Below are 20,422 nucleotides of genomic sequence, written 5' to 3' on the forward strand. Positions count from 1 at the left end.
GATGAGGTTTGAGGATGACAACTTTCTTTAAAACCTGGGCTAAATATAAGATAGAATAATTCAAAATTTTGTAAAGTATACAGGTTAAAAAAAAGTCATGAGTCTGACTTTCCTCAGTAAATTACGTATACTGAAAAATATAGTCTATATTGGAAATATGATTGGGTATCCTCATCCCGACTACTCTCATCCAGCTACAGTATATCAAGTAGGTCCTAAATGGATATGGTGGGAGGATAAACGGTGAACTTTTTTCATTCTTATCTCTCGATTACCCGTGTGTAATAAACATTTCGTCGAAGCAACAATCAATATATGCATCACTCGTCGTAAGAAATGGTCATCCCAATATCAAACGATGTCCCCCTATGGGATTTATTAGGCTGAAGGAATATAAAGTATGCAAGGTATTCCCAAGAATCTACAAATATGATCATGTCATCCAAGACACCCTTTGGCTTGATTTTTGATATGTTAGCAAACTCTAAGATAGTTGGTGTAGGATGAAGGTGAGTAAGCCCAAGCTTCTCCATGGTTTGTTTTGTCATCATGTTGATGGTAGCTCCTAGGGAAATGAAAACATTACGAACAAGAATGCCACTAATTTGGACAAAGACGAACGATTTTCTAGGGTCCGTATATTTTTCAAAAAAATCATGCCCTGTCAATAACTTGGTTGCCTTTCCAATAAACTATATGGTATGAGGTTTTTTTCTCTTCCTAATTGGATTCTTAATAAAAAGTTCCCAGTTGGTTTTGGCATATAATGGAATCTCTTTAAGGGCTTGCAACAAAGGAACTTTAATACAAATGTTCCTCTGCTCATAAGTTAGGTCATACTCAGGGCTTGGACCAACCTTCTCCATAGACAACCTCTCAGGGTAAGGAGATGCGCTTTAAGATGCTAAGGGAACTAATTTTTGGGGGGAAGGATTTATTTCATCATAATTGTCTGAATCATCAAGAGTTTCCTCCTCAATTTTCTCTTCAATGATGACTAAAGGTTTTTTTTTTTCTACCACCTCTCCAGGCCTCAATTGAAGGTCTTGGATACCAAATGGAATGATTTTATATGTATGGAAATGGGATAGTTCTGTAGGAAAAATTTGTTGAACTACTTTATTGTTGGGGCTTGGAACTAGCTGTGTAGGTAATTATGGTGGCCTGAAAGGTGGAGGTAATGGTAATTGAGATGGTACAGGATGCATTTGTTAAGGAAAAGTAGTTGAATAAAAAGTCTGAGTTTGAGGATATTGTGGATATGGTGCAGGATAAAATTGTTGAGGTGGCATGGGGTATGGATAAGGAGGATATGAAGGGCCTCTCCATCCCGGTTACCAAGGATGGTTTTGGCCATACTATGAAGGATACCCTTGCCACAGAGATAAATAATTCTAATTATGAAATGAATTCGTTTCCTATGAAAATTAGAATCATTAGGTGTAGGTTCAAATGACATACCTAAAATTAACTATTTTGAGGCTCTTTTGGCTCCCATCGCATGTATTGGTTCAAGTGTTTGAATCCCCTTGCAAAATATGGCCTTCAAACTTGGTATGGAGGGATATTGATCCATGGAATTATCACTTGCACAAATGACACAAGTATTAGCAATGATTGCAGGACAATCATGCAGTGAGTGTTCCTATCTACATTTTGGACAAAATATAGAAAGTGCATTATGCTCATCTTCTTGCTTCTTTTTAAATTATAAAACTTCGATTTGCAAATTCAAGTTTTCAAAAAATTTAGTCTTAAAATTTTCTAGAAAATTTGTCCAAGTTCAGTTTTAGTAACACCATTTGTTCCAAATTTGATATTTTTAAAAGAACTACCTTTGAAACCCATACAAGACCTAGACTTGTTATGTGAATACTTCTTGCACAAATTGTGAATATGCTCAAAATTCAATTGAGACACATCCCCTTGGCCTAACAAATTTAATAAATTTATTGATTAATCTAATGTATCTCGCAAAAATATGGTTCTAATAGTGCTTGGTTTTAATATGTGTTTGGACCTTTATAGATTGTAAAGAAACCTTTCAAGGTAGTCTTCCATATTTTCCTCATCTCATTGTGTCATTTTGAAAATTTCATCCTGTAAGTCACGAGCCTTACAGTATTCCTAATATTTTCTGAGGAATGTTCTTCTCATTCATCCGATGTGCAATTGGTGTTCCCCCAGCCCCATGAACCAACGTAACATTGTGTCCATAAGGGCAGTGGAGAAAAGCTTGAGTTTCTGGGCATTGGAAGACTAATCAAACTCCTACACAATATGTCAAATTCAATAAGAAACACATCTAGGTTTTCTTTAATATTACCATGGAAATGTGGAAGAAATGACAGAGAAATATTCTTCATTTGAACTATACATTTGGGGTCCACAATTGGAAATCAAAATGTGATTTCTCCCTGTGCATTTTTCTCACCACATCCCTCTCTAGTTCCATCCTCATGATCTACAATTTTAATGTGATTTCCAATCAAGTAGTTCCCATTATCCAATTGTGAGAACTGACTATTCCTTGGATTTGTCTTATCTGCAGAATTAGCTGGAAGAGGAGGATTTTTTGAAAATGTCACTCTCTTATCCCCTGTTGGTTGAGATACACATGAAATGTTATCTCCAAAATTCAAGCACAATGTTCTAGCCTCGTTGGTTTGGGTATATCTAGAATGTTTTCCTAAAACAGACCCAATGTTAGAAAAATAACTTTCCAAAATATAATATTTTCCTTTACCCTTCCTAGGATTAGGACCATTACCCCTATTCATGCATGCTTAATAGAGAAATTCAATGAAAAACCAAGAAAAGACTATAAAATTACTTGTTGTATACAATAACTATAACTCAATAAAATGTTTCATTTGTTGCTAAAAATTCACACCTATAGTAATCATTTACAGTAAAGTAATAAAACCTTCCTGATAAGGAGCACAATAGAGGCACTCCTACTAAAGAAAAAAACATTGGTTCTTACCTCTAATTCTAGAGAATTCACTCAAAGGTTAAGATTTACCAGAATCTTGTCCTCAGTACCTCCCCAACAATGATGCCAAAATGTTGGTTGCAGTATATGTTTGATTGATAACCCAACATAATTATGTTAATTTGGTGTATCTTGTACTTCGAGGTGCAGCATAGTATGTGACAGAAGAATCTTGTACTGACTTGCAAAAAACAAACCCTATTGTATTCTAGAGTCTATCTATTCAAACCTTCATGTACCTTCAAAGAATAATCAACATTGTGTTCAAATTCAGCAACCAAATGGAATTTATTGAAGTGAAAACCATAGCTACTTAATCACTTAGAAATCCAACCTCCAACTCCTTACTAAATTGAGAAACCTCTTCAAGGATCTATATTAGTTGTATGGGAATTATAAATCCTTACCAAACTTCACTTTATCAAAAGAAAGGAATGGAAATGTAAATAAATTCTTGTTCTAACTTAATGCAGAAAGCAAGAGAAAAAGAGAATTGAATTCAATGATAGTCCTTCACACAGACCTATAATAACGACTCTGTAACCAACCAGGTCTACTTCGAAAGAAATGAAGGCTTATAAATCTATCTTAATCACACATCAATCTGGAAACAAATGTATGCAATGTGCCAATACAAACCCAATATTTTATGCAAGTTACAATGCATCTATTCATACTAAAACTCAACGTTTATTGAGAAATCTTGTGCATGTGTTTAAAAAATCAAATCCAATCAAAATCTGAGAAAGATATAACTTCTGGGAAACTTACTCACTTCCATAATCCATAACAATAACACTTAATAAAGGAAAGGACTATTGTAACAATATCCTGATGACCACAAAAGTTCATAAAGTATCCTTGTCAAATCTATTTTCAAGGGTTATGAGGAATAAGCCTTAATATCATAGCCTTCTACACAAGTCCCTTTTAGATCTAATCTTCATAAATAGTAACATAGTTTAGAATGTGATCATATGGATGCGTCACTATCATATATATATAACCCACAATTCTTAATAAGCAGACAAGCATTCATTGTATTTAAACAAAAAAAAAAGAAATTGATTCTCGAAGTAAAGTTACAGGAGCATCTAGTAATTACATAGATTTTAATAAGCCACTCATCAAATATCATATGCACACTTCAAATCTTAACCTAAAGGATCAAGTCCCTTTCGAAATAGACTATCTAAAACAATCCCTTTAGGAACATATCATTCAATGATTTTTCAAATAAATGTGAGTTATTGTAGTCATGTTGTTAATGATATGTGGTAGCAAAGAAAAATGATTTATTCAGGTTTCAACCTTCACATTACCTAGATAAAGATACACACAACTCAAGCGAAAGAGAAAGGTATTGCACCATAAAACAGAGTACACGACCCTTCTTGATATTATCACACCAATTTTTTAGATCTAAAAGAAATCATATATAGATAAACACATCACATGCAATATATTGAGCGTTACATAAAAATTCTATAACCTATACTGATAAGAAAGCAGGAAGGAAGGGAAATAGGTTGAGTTGGTAGGCCCAACCAACCAACTCGTTGCCTCCTGGTAAGAGTTAAATCACAAAGTTAACAAAATGCACAAATAATTATGTATAGAACCTAGCATTTCCTTTCCATTAAAGATTCGATCATTCTTTACATTATAATGAGAATAATATTACAAAAGGACTGCTGACCAGGAAACAAGCCATGGCTAGTCTCTTATAATGTTCACAATACAATAATAGAATTCAAACCAACCGAAATAGATACAAAACAAATTATAGATAGTAACAGTCCGTAGAATAAAATATGGTTATGCCCATAAGCTAATCTTAGGAGATGGCTGATCTATTAAGAAAGAACTCAAAGATCATCTCCTTGTATCTCAACCATGATTCAAATTAAATATTGATAGGGTTCATTGGTTGCAGGATCCAGTCAAGGATGCAGGATCCAGTGAGGGGTGCAGGACCTACATACCCATCGTTAGAAACCTCTCCAATAAAAAATAAGCCTAGAAATGAATTCAAACAAAGGAGTTATAGTATAATTAAAAATATACCTTTTAACTTTTTAAAATTTGTTTATTGGAAACATTCTTCCACTGTTGTGCCAAAAGGGTTTTCAGGATGGACAGTAGGAGGCTCAAAATTGGAAAATAAGAGGCAAGGGGGAATAGGGCATTAAAATGATAAAAACTCCTCAATTATCAGGCCTAACAGTCTTTATTGGAATTATCCATAAAATATGGCAATGATCTAGCCAAAATGCATTTTCCTTGTTATGTGCAGATTTTAAATGAAGACTTTAGGTTGGTGATTGTCCAGCAAGACCGGATGGTCAGAGGATCAAACATGTGGAATTTTCCAGTATGCTATGACAAAATAGGTATTAGATATTGGATATGGAGAATGCAATTAAGGACAGTCAACAAAATTTCCTTTCAGTGAATCTTAAAGATGTCAATAGGTAGAATGGTTGAGTTGTTTTGTTGGTGGCATTTATACCTTAACAATAAAAATAATATTTGATTCAAGAATTTGCATTCATATTTGATTTTCAGGAAGCAAAAGTGTGTTGGATGTCTAAAATGCCTTGTTTTCTTTCATGTGAAATAGCTAAATGAGGGCCTAGACCTTTGTAAAATTATAATTTGTATGGTATCAAGCATTAAGATAACATCAATTATATGTATCTAGTCTTTCTTATTTTTGAGTGTACAGTATTTGGTCCTTCAACAAAACCATTATTAATAAAGGTTACCATTACAAATAATGTGCAAACAAAGTGTACTTCTAGGTTTCATTATGCATCTCATACTATGGAATTCTCTCTGCCCGTGTTTTTTATAAGTTAGGATTTTTAAGGTGATGGTAGATTCAAGAAAGGTATCAAAAAATATTCTTCTCCCATATACATTATTCCATGGATAATAGTAGTTCATGATTGATCTAACCTGCTCAATGTTGAAGGGATAAGAATTATACAATTGAATTTGTTTTATAGTATACAGCTCACGATATTGCAAAATCGTGACGTTACTCAAACAATTTTGAAAAGTTAATAATATGCAGCCTAACGTAAATTTTCTTGGAATTCTTGCTAAATTTACTAGTTCTATGGACAAAATTCAAAAGTATTCAAGAAAATCTTGAGAGAACTGTATTGTGCATTTTCTTTGTGTGCTTATATTTTTATGGCTTCGTCGTTCTCTTTAATAATGGTGGCATTTTCAATTCCAATTCTATGCAAACAATGAAGAAGGGAAAATTTGTTAATAGAGTTGCTCCAACAGGATGGCAAAGAAACAACTGACCTTGAAAATGACACTATTATGAGATCTAAAGTGGTAGGTTTAGCAGTGCTAGGCAAATACAATTTTTAAGGATGTGAATTCAATCTAAACTGTGCTCTTGTATTTTTCAAATCATTTTGAAAACATTCCTTTTGGGGACATTTATATCCAATAAAAGATTAGACCCAACAATTAAAACATACAATTAAAAATAAATAAAATTGTATTACGATTTTGTAGCAAAGAATCATTGTAATTCATGAAATGATGAATCTAGTTCAAGTATCCAAGTCCAATAATGTCTCCTCTTCAATTCCACTTCATCGGGAACCAATGGTATTATTGTTAACTCTTTGTATTCTTGCATCTATACCTGTGTTTTACCTATATAAATTAGAGTGATTGTTAAATCTCATTTTTTTTGTGTGTGTGTGTGTGTTTCAAATGAACAATAATTTTACCAATGTGCCCTAATTGGCTTGGCCCTCCAGTATTTGGGTAAATGTATCCTACATGGGTTTTAATAGTCCAACAACTAAGGGGAGGGATAAACATTATACAATGTCATATTCTTCCTTTCATGGAAATATGCCAGGGTTCTACCTTGGAGGACTTATTCCCATTTCTTACACAGTTCCCTCCTCTAAGTATTTACTTACCACTAACTGTAATGTGAAAAGTTCAGCTTGAGTTCAATGAAATTTTGATGCAATGTGATGTTTCTACTTTGTAGGTTTTGGTTCATTTATTTTTGGCTTCAAAACCCCACAACTTCTAGAAAAAATGATTTTGTTTCACTTCTTTAATGGAGGGGGTTCATTTTTGGCATCTACCAGTCAGGTGTGTTTGCCCTTACCCTAGGTCCAACCCACCCTTATTAAGACCTCACATGACCAACTTGTCTAACTCAGGAAAGTAATTTTCCTACCATCTTTCCATCAGGGTCCCTAGTTTTAATTTCTAACGAAGTTAAGAAAGTAATTGATATTACCTTCACATTGCTTAGGGTGGTACGCTCATAGTATTATAAATGTTAGCAAGGGGATATATTTCTTTAATTTTAAAAGCAATAAAAGGTTCGTGGTTCAAAATTTCTGCCACAAAATTTCATGGCACACTAACTCTCCATGTTATTACCCCTTAGATCTTTATATCTCCACTTGAAATGAAGAGCTTGATTGATATGTGTGAGCAACTAATGGACTTTATTCTTCATAAATTGGTATTTTTGTAGGTAGTGGTGAACTTCTCTTGTGGAAGTAACCACCCAAAGAGTTGATACAACTCCTCAAAATGATCCTACTGCTAATGAAGCAAATTAGCAACATGGACCCCCTAATGGGGATGCATAGGGATAAAGACAAGAGAACCATCAATGACAGATATTTCTAAGATTAACTATTGGTTTTCAATTAGGCTTGTTGCTCATGTTGGATTCGGTTCTGGTGGTTTTTGTTTTTAACAAGATTGGATCAAAATACAAACTGTGCCTTATGATGTTCATGAACATTGCAAATCTAGTTTATTTGTAAGTAGCATCTTCATATTTAGTTTCTTTGATACGCATCGGAGTTCATTCTGTGACTATTACATTTACATCAACTTTGTGGTGGTAAAAATTGTTTCTGCCATGAACACAAAAATTGCAATCTTCCTTTATAAGTAGTGGGTGGTCCTTTTGTTATTCAGCTATTAGTGGTCCTTTTGTTTTTTATTTATTAAGCTAGAGATTCTAGTTTAAGGATGCAAATATCATCACAACTTCATCTCGAATGTTTTTGGACTCTAGACTGTATACATGCTCACTTGCAAATTTAGAGCACCATTTCTCTTCAACAAGATCACTAAAAACCTTATAAAACATCTCCAAGTGTTACATGCTAGCATTATTGTATACCTTATGTGTTATCTAAGGTCTTGACATTGAAATATTTGTGTTATAATTGTATTATAGTTGTATCCTAAGCTTATGTATTTTGGACTCAAATGGACAGCGAGTACATTTGTTGCTTATTTGGTTAGTATTGGAGTGGTCTCCTTTGGGCATTGTCTATCCATCCACACAATCAATGAGTGAGATTAATTTTATGTGAGGAAAATACATGTATATTAACATAAGAAGCTCCCGCATGTGGGAACATGTGTGAAATTTTTCCATTGGTTGCGGAATCCAAGTTGCAGAAGAACATTAAGAAACTTGCCTATTCATGAAAGTCTTCATCTTTTTCACCATTTCCACTGCCTTCACAATTTTTCCTCATCTACCTCATAATCTAAGGCAATCAATTATAGATTTCTCCATTCCCAATTCTAGTAATTGAAAAGGACTTGCTACTTCGTAGCCTCCCTTGTTCATCTTTGGACCAAAAAGCACATAGAGTTTTAGATTTATAATATATATATTGAACTATAAATTCAGATTCATAAGCCATGAAAAATTAAATTGACATTGTAATTAAACTCAACTTTTAATTAAATATAATACGGAAGAAATCAACCATGTGATTAAATCAAACACGCAATTATATTGATATTTCTAGGGAAAATCCAACCTGCAAGATATTAAACTGAAATTGAACTTATTGGAATTTTGTTTAATGTATTGAAAAATGTAAATAAATCATTTAGGAAATGTATCTTTGAGATGCTCGGCTACAAGATGAAATTTTTTGTAGGTTGCACTTCCATTCCACTTCTCTTTAAACTTGATATGTCGTTGTGGCTATAGATTAATGAAACAATGTAAATAATTTTAATTAACTATTTATTAATCATAATATTTATAATACAAATCTTTAATTTAATAATAACATCCAAAACATTCCTAACCTCTTAAATCCTAATTACATATATTAGTATTTTATTAAAATAACTTACATTCTCTCACCCAATTCTAAAACAAAAATTTATAATAATATAAATATATATTTGATGTTTTTTTCTATATTTATTAATTATTAATTATACTAATTTTATATAATAAAATAAATTTATAAAATATTACACACAAAAATATTATTTGTATTTTATTAAACATAAATAATTTTACAAGTATAAATACATGAAATATTGGTATAAGATAGAAACATTATCTTAACTACACAGTCAACTAATTGAGAAATATCTCTATCAACCACTACATTAGGAACTATTTTATGTTATACTAAAAGTGCAAGACAATCTTAACTAGTATTTGTGTTAATATTGTGTATGATATTTGTCTGTAAAATTCTTCATTAACATCTTTGTCCACTCTAAAACCTCATAGATTGAGCTCCATCATAGAACCATCATAGTGAACTATTCTTTGCTAGTATTTGTCTTAATATTTTTTTTGAACTTTGTTTGGAAAATTCTTCATCAACATTCCGCTCTGAAACGTCATAAACTAAGCTCCATCACACAACCATCATAGTGAACTAATGATCGATTGAAGATATGATTTTTTCATAATATCAATTTACTATTTATAATGATTGAACTAATAGCCATTCTATTAATGTAGTTCCATTTGTCGAAATGCATGGCTCACCTATGTATTCGTCAGTCATCTAAGAAACTAGTCTAGATTAAATGTACCAAGAGTCAATTTTACAACATGACCTCTTTGATATAATTTTAAATATTCATTACCATTTACTTTACTCATACTCACAAGTACACAAAAGTTTACAAATCTGAATGCATTATAAAAATTGTAGGAAAACTAATCAAAGTGTTCTTATCGCACCATGTTCACCAAGAAGCACAAGCTTTATGGCCATGTCAACATGTTAAATATTTTATAAAACCTAATCATACGCAAACAACAAAAATATTATAATCACTCACACTAGTCTACCAAACTAAATTTCAATTATAAATGTATACCCATCAAAAACATACAAACACAAACTAAACAGGGAACGGATTAAAACCCTAGAAGTACCAATTTATCAAGGCATTAGATGAAAACAAGTGTGGTACTTGATAGTAGAAAGAAGAAAATAATAATTGATGAATGTGGAGAGTGGTGTTGAACTTGAGAACAAAATTCGGGCCATAGAATGATTTTGTGGTAACAACTGCATAACCACAAGAAAATCTAAAGTTTCTCATTCCTCCAATTATGACATACTCAGTTTGTGGCTCATTGAATATGTCAATTTTGTGGAGTTACAAGGTGTCTCTTTTATACTTTATATCATGGAATATTATTTTGAAAACCATTACAAAATTAAGACCAGTATCAAGGTTTGGATTCATGTACACTAAATATCAATAATTTTGTATTCTATTAAATATTAAAAATTTCACACATAAATATATTAAGTATTAGTGTAAGATATAAAGATTATCTTAACCAAACAATCATTTAGTTGAGAAAATATCTCAATCAAAGAATACACTAGGAGTTATTTTACTTGCAATAAATATCTCAAATCCAATTAACTAACAATCTTCTATATAATACAAATAAATCAAGAAAATATTAGATATACGAGGAATATCAATTATTAAACTCAAGAAAAATAAGAGTTAACATGTCTAACAAATAAGATATTTGGAAGGTTGGAGGAAAATAGAGGTCTCATGTTGTGCTATGTTTTGGTCTCTTTGCAACTCCCTTCTTGAAACCTCCAAGGGTCTTATGTCCATGAGATACAGTGAGGACTGGTATTAGAGTGAAGAAAAATCCCATTTCAACCTGCGAGGCGATGATCAAAGGGAGATCTCGTCCCTTCATCATGCTATAGTGCATAAATCATGCTTCCATGAGTAATCGTCCCATGATGTTAAGCGTCTATTCGGCTTCTCAAAAAAAAATTATGCCAGGGACCCCTTTACACCTATAGAGAGGGAACAAAGCTCGATATCAGATTCCAAATCCTAGATCTATGATGGCGATAAGGATTATTTGTGGTGGCTATGTTAGGAATGCCTTGCAAGGTCATCTTCTGACCATCCCGACGCCTCCCCATAGGAACTTCACACTTTCTCCTTCATATCAAGCTTAATCTTAGGTTAGAAGAACCTCAAGCACAAAGGAGGAGTCAATCCACCATTTACGTCCCATGGATCAAAATAAATTTTGATTAAGGACAAGAGGCACTCTCTCAGACTAGAGGAAGCCTAACCTCCAACATGCACAAAGAAAAATGGGACCTTCAAGGTATAAAGGTATTTATACTGATATGGGTCAAGGATGAGGAATTAGTGGAAATCCTCAAAACCAAGATTCAACCATGAGTGGGGCTCCCAATTGTAGAGAAAAATCTCATCTCAGCAAGGAAATTGTTACAAGACAAGAGGAATCTCAAAGACTATAAGATAAACAAGGGATCTTCTCTATCATTGGTCTTAGAATCAAGTGGTAGATTAGGACATAGCCCATCAATCTCCTATAAAGAAGCAGCTAGAGTTGGTGCAGGACAAGCTAAGGCTACTTCCCCTGCCCCATATGGTTCTCTGCCTAGGCCTTACATAGTGGAAAAGGAGGATAATCCACAAATAGAGATAAAAGATTCATAAGTAAACAACATGTTCTCATATTTTCACAAAGAGGGTGTAATTTTTATATTCAACGGTTTCTTCCCTAAAAATAAAGAACTTTACCAGTGGATCTACACCAATTAGACCAAAGTATGTGACATATAGCTTTGCTACAAGGGTTTCTTCATAGTACACCCTTTCTTAAAAGTAGTTTACTAGAAAATTATGGAGGAAAGAATGTGTATTTTGGGAAGAGTTGGGTTATACACTACCTTCTAGTTCCTAGACTTCAACTCATCCACCATGGAAGTCACAAAATGCTTGTCTGGGTACTCTTTCCAAAACTCCCTCTCCCTTTTGGTATCACCTAGTTCTTGAAGACATGGGAAATGCACTGCTAACATTCATAAAAATAGACAATGAGAGAATAACAAAGGTGATTTTCACCTATGCCACCATATGTGTGGAGATCGGCCTCAGCAAGGGGCTTCCAAATCACATCCAACTAAAAAAATGGACATTTCTGGTGGACACAAATTCTTGATTATGAAAACATGACCTTCAGATGTTGTGTTTGTAACCAAATATGATATTTGCAAGATACCTTCTCTTTGGCCAAAAAAACGGTAAACAAGAGGATAGGGCCGTAGATTAAGACAAAGATCTGGTAACCTTTTGAGCCCTCTTTTTTAGATAATGAAGAAGAGGTGTATCTAAAGGACTTCCCCATAAAATATAACAAGGAAATTACTGGAAATTCCATACATGACAAGCCCCCCCCCCCTCCCCCCACACAGAACATAGATCTCAATCAAAATACAGATATGGAATTCACACCAAATGTAACAATCATCAATGCAACAATAACAAATAATGAATCGATGCTAACAACCAAAAGAACACATGAAATGAAGAGATCTGAATTTGAAAAAAGATCTCCCCACTATTGCAAACATGATGGATATAGCACTAGCAGTTATCCAACCTACCCAGGGGTATGGAAGGAAGTAAAAAGGAGGAATGGGAAGAAAGGAAATGTGGATGATTTCTACAACTACATAGCTCATTAGGCTTTCCAATTAGTCTTTTATCTAATGTTGCTCTGTCATGAGGGCTTCAAGCCTCTTTCTGTGATGGATCCAAGTCATCCTCTATATTTTAATACATGCTAGTCATGTATCTACACAGTGTAATTTTATTTCTTTTTATAATATAATTATTCCTTTTTTTTTAGAAAAAAAAACAAATAAGATATTTGAAACATCATTTTTACATTATCATTATTTATACAACATACTTAATTTTTAATTTAGGGTAAACATATATATAAAATAAAAATAAGATAAGGAAAAAGTCAGGTCAAAAGTACATTAACTTAGAGAAATAAAAGGTATTGATTATCTAAAACTTAAATCATCTTATATTTCTCCAATTTTAATGAATGAAAAAAAATATTAAAATGACATTTTTTTAATTACAATTTTGAATATCCCTATCTAAACCCTTTAAGAAGAGATATGTTTTACTCTTGTCAACAAGAAGGTGGCTTTGACTGTTGCAATTCTCATGCATGTGCTTTTTTTGCATGGAAAAGTTTAGAGTTAAGGTTAAAGGTCTATGATCATAGTCAGATTCATGGTCATTTAACAAGTCAAATTTTATAATTTTGTTGGAAATAGGTTTTCCAAATATCACATTATCCATGACACTAGTTCCAAGCCCATGAATACAAGTCATCTTGTTGGAGTTTGACCAGTTTATTACATTATTTCAAATTATAAGGTCTTTAGCACTACAAAGTTTGACTAACTTAGTACCAAATAGATTCTCAATTAGGTATTTAAAGTTTCTTTTGAATCTACTAGCTAAACCAAGGTCTGCATCTAGACAAACTGGATTAGGGTTTGAAACATTACTTAGAATAATAGCTTGGTTAAATGTGGTGCTAGCTTTAAAGTCTCCCAACAAAATGATATTACCTTCATTCCTTAGACTATGTATATCCTACTATAAAGTATTATAAGGGAAATTCTTATCTATATTGTTTTTCTTATAAAAGGTAGGGTTGATAGGTGGAAAATAACAAATTGTGATATAAATCCTTTTAGCATTAATGTTAGGTATTTTGATTCAAATGTATTGATTGAGTAGGTCTATCTTATGAAGTTGAGTGTGACGAGAGACACTTTGTTGATGGTGTTGGAAATATTCCAACAAAAGGGGGCTTCCCCAGTATGAAGCCCCAACTAGACCTCACGTTGTTTGGAGTAGGAGCCCCAACCGGAAAAGAAGACTAGTTGACATAATTCTTAGGGATTTGTCTTGGTTGCAATTATAAACATAAGTGATCATGCAAAAAATCTTTAAAACAAGCAAGGATGTTGACACATTGTGGGCATACAGTTGCAATGTATGTAAGGTACTTTCACGGAAGGGAAAGAAAGAGAGTGAGCCTCTAGAAGAAAATTAATAGTACTATCCTAAGAGAGACACACAAGAGCATGGAAAGAATAATTACTTAACATACAAAGTAGTTCACAAGATAACAACAATCATAAAATAAAGTAACAACATGCATTTGACAAGATGCAGACTAAAGTGAACAAAATAGTTCATTTTCATTAGTATGTGTTAACATGAAAATACATCGAAAACAATGAAATAATAGTCTTACAATAATTCACAACATATGCATGAAATTTTGATGGCTATGAGAGATTCATAAATTAATTGAATGTCCCAAGATACATGATTAAAATGATGCAACACTAGCTCCAATAGTGGAACGTTAAGTCAACACTTTCTCCTCCAAAGAAAGATCTTCTCTTATGCCAAACTAGAGAAGCCAAGGTGAAAAGTAAAAAGTCATTTCTCTTGATATATAAGGACGTATTTATAAAAAATGAGGTGAATCTCCAACTCCCATATGACTCTTGACCTCCCTCCTGGCTCTTGTGCTTCTACTATGAATTTTTGAATTCCTATGTGACCTTTGATCTTCTACATGACTTTAGAACTTTCTAGTGACTTTTCACATTCCATGTGGGACCCTTAGGCTTCCATACATTTTACATTTTCTTATTTATGAAATTACAATAATTACATTCCATAAATAATGTGGCAAAATACATTGACTCAGATGACCCTTGTGGTGACACTTTGAGAAGCCATGACTTGGCGACGATGCCATAAGATTTCATAGTACATAAAGGCTAAGATATTCTATTTATTCCTATGTCTTTGACTTCTTCATGATAGATCTTTTCCTGTACTCCACCTTCACCCTCCAAAGGGTCTAAATGAGTGTTGGAACCTTCTAAGTTAGCATGAGTTGTCATCTCTTGGTCCAAGATTCCTTCATAGTGGTTCCTCATTTTCCTTCATCTTCACAATTGCCTTCTTATAACCTCTCCTTGATAACCTACCTAGAGAATAACCTTTCCATATTGAGATTATAACACTACAAACGGAGTCCACTCATGACAAGCCAACATCAGTTCGAAAATTTCCTATTCTTCCTTTTCTGGTTCATGGAAAGTGCTAACTGTGATGAGTTTGTGCAAGGGCTGAGAGGGAGAGGCTTCCTTGGGAGCATTGTGTAGTTACAAGAGGTAAGAAGTTGTTGATTAAGTACTATAAATGTGTAGTGCACTAGGGAAAGAGGAAGAGACAAGAATGTTTGTGAAGTACCAGAGACAGTGACTAGAGACTTGAGGGTTGAAGTTTCCCAAGAGAGAGAGAGGGACAAGGAATTGCACAATTTCCTATTGCAAAGGTCTAGGGATTCCTCACTGCCAACTGGAACTACAAACTGCATAGTGTAATAGGGGATCAACAGAGCTTATGCGTAGTGGGAAAGTCCATGAGACAAGGGTGGAGTGAATGTTGACTGTGACTGCGCAATGTAAAGTGCTCAAGGATGAGGAGGAAGATATTGCACAGTTGAGATTCACAGGGACTGATGGATGACCCTACTATCCATTGGAACTACACAATCCATAGTAGGAGGCAAGGAAATGCAATGAATTTCTTAATAAGGGGTTTTAGTCAGCAAGAGTAGCATGACTAGCCACTATAACTACGTAATGTGTAGTGATTGAGGGACAGGCTCGGTTAATTGCATAGTTCTCTTTAGCAATGATCATGAGGAGGATCGGTTATCCACTATAATTGCACAATGCAAAATGGAGGCAAGAAGAAGTTGTCTCTAGGCACAATGAGCAAGTGTGAGCATTAAATACTTGAGTGACTATGCTTTAGGATTGCGCAATGTGTTTATGGAGGTTGTCCTTAGGATTGTGCAATGTGCATTTGTATGAGATTAGGAATGCATCCTTGCTTACTAAGATTGTGTAATTCTTTTATCTAGTAGCTGGTAGTTTAGGTATCCAATGTGTGAATACAAGGGAAAGCCCAAAAATGGCTAAGTGTTGGATAAACAGAACAAGAGAGAGAAAATGATAATAAAAAAGTTCCAAAAAGATTCACACACATGTATACCATCAAACACAAGCCAAGATAATGCACAGTACTCAAGATTTACATGCATACCTTGAAACGACATCAAAGTGCCACTTATTTCTAAGTGCAACAGTTGAAACGTAGCTTGTGACACTTAGAATACAAGTTACAAGACAAGTGTTGATTGCAACCAGAAAGTGTGCTAAGTCATGGGAGAGTGCCTAGCACATATTCTTATGATATATAAGATTAACTAATGTATAAGAGAGTGCTAGAGCTACCTATAATGGTGTGCCAAAATGCGATGCATGCAAGAGTGAAAACAATCAAAAGTAACACTTATGAAAATAAGAATAAGTGAATATGACACTTGCAAAAGCTAAAGAAAGTGAAAAAGACACATGTGAAAGTGAAAGAAAGCAGAAGAGACACTTACGAAAGTGAAATCAAGAAGAAATGACAATCACAAAATTTAAAGAGACACTTATGAAAGTAAAATCATGAAAAAATTACAATTGAGAAAACTGATTGGGATGATGGTACACTTGCAGGTAAGAGTGAGGCAGACAGTCAACTGAAATTGTACACTGACTATACACATGGATTGTGAAATCACCATCCCTTGTCAACAGTGAAATTTTTTTCATCCAGAACCGCGCAAAGTTTAGGAGCTACAAAATGCCTGCCATTAAGTACTGTGCAAATACTATTTCTAGAGACTACACAAGCAATGCTCTCAAGGACTTCACAATGCTTATCTTCCCAGGTAGACATTGATTGTTGATATTGCTAAGAAGAGGTGTGCTAGTGAATGCATCAAAAATCTTAGTGTGCGTAAGCAAGTGACTTCAACAGTTAGAATCTCATAGGAAAACTTAAGAACTTGGAAAAGCATTAATAGATCACGAAATGAACATGCACAAGTTGAGATGACAGATCATAGGATCATAAGGAGACTCCAAAATTTGAGTGTAGGAAAAATTCTGGAGGGTGTTTGTCACAGTGACAACACTTGGTGATACATTATAAGAACTCCAGCTTCTTTGTTTAGGTCTACCTTTGAGCACAAATTCTTAGTCCTTTAGGAAGTATTGATTCATCGTGTGTACCACCTCAACTTCCCCATTTATCTTGGTTATAAGTATAGTCTCTCTTATCCCCTTTCTTGGCTAAACACATTTACAAATATTACCAAATCTCCATTTTTTCGATCTAGGAGAAAGATAGTATATATTTGTGCATTTAAGATGGTCATAGTTTTAGTTCCATCTTTGGTGTTGCTCCACTGCTAGCATGCCTTTTCAGTACCTCAACGAAGTCACTACAGGAACACAAGCATTGATTCGCTTCCAATGAGCTTGTTCAGTACCCCGGTGAAGTTGATTGATTCACCTCTCTAAGCAGGAATAATTTCTCTTCTTTCACCCTTTAAATCATTTTTAATATGATCATTAGCATTCTATCGATGTTTATATTGCCAAGGTGTAAGATGGATCCAAACTTATTGAGAGAAAGAGAGGTTATTAATTTAGAGGCTTTTATATACCTCTAAAATTAATATGCTCACTCTTATCTATTTCCTTTTCCTTATCTACTCGATTTTATTGGTAGGCAAAACACCATTCAATTACCATAGCAAGGCAAGGATTGAAGACCCTAAAATAGATATGGGGATCCTATTTCTTCTTATAGCTTTCCATTTGAATGAATCGTATTTTTCATTCATACATCATTGACTTTAAAGATATCAGACCCAAGTGAAGAAGAGGGACCAAAAGTTAACTAAGTGTTGATGTGTGTCACAAATCCCTTTCAAAGCTTTGCCACATTATTTCTTGAGACAAGCAAGAGTGGTTTCGAATCATGATCTTATTAAACAAAACAAGAAAGGAAAATAAATTTAAGACTGAAATGAAAAGTAGCATGCAAGACAAAAGCAAGAAACAGAGCTAAAGTAATGACTAGATGGAGAGAAAAATGCAGGGTCATGCACTGCAACTAGAATGTAGACAGATCTTCTCCTAACCTAACCAACTAGATGGTCAGGGATAAGTGAAGTCAAATTTCCAATGTAACCATAGGATTTTCCCCTGACCCGCAAGTACAAAGATACGATCAATTAAAAACAATATAAATCAACCTGCAAAAGTAAAGATAACAACTTGAATATCTTGCACAAGAAATGGAAGGTCTTTCCTACTGGTAAAAAGATGAGTCACAACAACTAACTTTAACCAATCTGTAACCTTACCTTTTCAACTAGAACCACAATCATACAATCCTCAAAAGCTTATTGTGAATGTACCTCCTTCCATGTTTTCATTCTTAGCAAACATCAAGAAAGATCGAAACTTATTATTAGTGACAGAAATTTCCTGGTAAGATGTTTCTAGAAAATCATATATTCGATCATGGAATTAGAAACAATCCTTTTGAAAACCTTGAAATTCATTAGAGAATGAATTTTCAATTAATGCATTCAAATTATGAAGAGAATCTTGTGAGGGAAATTTGATCTAATCATGTTTAAAATTCTTGTCAATATTGTGAGGACTTGGCATAACCATCAACAAAAGTTGAAGTACCTAAACTGCTTGACAATTATCTGAACAGTGAAAGGATAAATCGTAAATATCAATGGGTTCAACAAATATCAATCAATGTATAAAAAATTATCATCAGATATGCTAGTGGGAAAATGATTAATTGAATGACAGTTATTAGAACCAATATTATAATTAGATGGATCAGTTAAAGCATAAGATACTCCATTGTTTGAAAATAGGGATATCTTGATTTGAGCAGTTATTTAAATGCTTTTAATAATAGAATCATTTTCCTCACATGAAAAATGCAAAAAATCACTACCTTGTATCTGATCACAAACTAAACTCGCAACACACAATTAAAAGGAATTAAAAATGAATGCTAGTATAGAAAATACATGAAACTAGATGGGATACAAAGGATCAACATATATATCAGCTTGGGAAATTAATCTATCAAAATAAGGAATTTGACTCATAAATAATTCAAACATTCACTAACATTCCATAGGATAGCCTGTGCTAGAACGAAAATGATTAACATCATAATATTCACAACAAAGGCTAGGAGCTTATTATTCACAGAAGCATTTGATAGATGTGAATCCTTTGGCCAATGATAATATTTGTTATGATAATTAAAATTATTGTCTTCATAACTCAGTGCACCTATAAAAGATTTACATTCCAATCCTGAGTTTGATATAAGAGGTTTACATGAATATGAATCAATTGAAACATGATTCTCTATCCGATAAGAAACCAGATCTTGAAAGTTAGGAAAACTGACTTGTAAACTTTGCAAATATTTTAATAATGAGTTTATTTTCATTGAAACTATACGGAGAAAATAATAATATGAGAAAATCTAGATATGACATAGTTTAGGGATCTTGTCAGTATCGCGAGAACCTGACATAACCATCAATGAGAGTTGAAGTGCCTTGATTCCTTGACAAGCCTCAGAACTTTAAAATGTTGAATAATTATATTTTGAGAGTTGATCCAGATCATGAATTGTATGTGGATAGCTACTACCAGTGATTTCAACAAGATCACTATTATTTAGACAGAAACCATCTACACCATTGGTTTGATCATACTTTTAAACCCCAAGAAGTAGATTACTCAAGTCATCAAGTTCTTCTCATTGTGTATCTAAGGATGTATAGATTGGAGAAATTTCATGAGAAATATTAGCTAAAGAACCATTCTGATGCAGGACTAGAAATTGCAAGGCATGGGATGGATGCTTAATTATTTCATTGTTTTCTTCTACATCATAGATTACCTCACTACCTTGTGTCAATTCAAAATTATGCTCATCAGATTGTAAATCTGAAGAGCATGGTATATTTTCATCACGAGTTAATTCATTATAAACTTCAGGACACAAGGGATAACAAACTAAGTAATAATTCTCTATAATAATATCTTCTTGAGAAATCAAGAGATTAGCCAATGTACTTGGGAAATCATCACCGTACATATAAATGGAGCCATTGTTATCAAAACAAGGGTTTCCCAAGGCTTTAGATTGATTAAACATCTTGATTTCTTTTGACTGATTGTTGAAATCACAAGATTCTAGATCAACCAAGAATGAACGAACAACATCTTGACATAGAGGACTTCGAAAAAGGGTGAA

At 33.5% G+C, this 20,422-nt stretch overlaps 1 pseudogene; it reads left to right on the plus strand.

Annotated features, from left to right (window-relative positions):
• Nucleotides 1–6,752: 6,752 nt before the first annotated feature.
• The window catches only part of LOC149263949 (uncharacterized), a 28,347-nt pseudogene continuing 14,677 nt past the window's right edge, over nt 6,753–20,422 (plus strand).

The sequence above is a fragment of the Pinus tabuliformis genome, chromosome 6, assembly GCF_031772625.1.
Source record: "Pinus tabuliformis cultivar Carrire ecotype Pingquan chromosome 6, CPIR1, whole genome shotgun sequence".
Lineage (NCBI taxonomy): Eukaryota > Viridiplantae > Streptophyta > Pinopsida > Pinales > Pinaceae > Pinus > Pinus tabuliformis.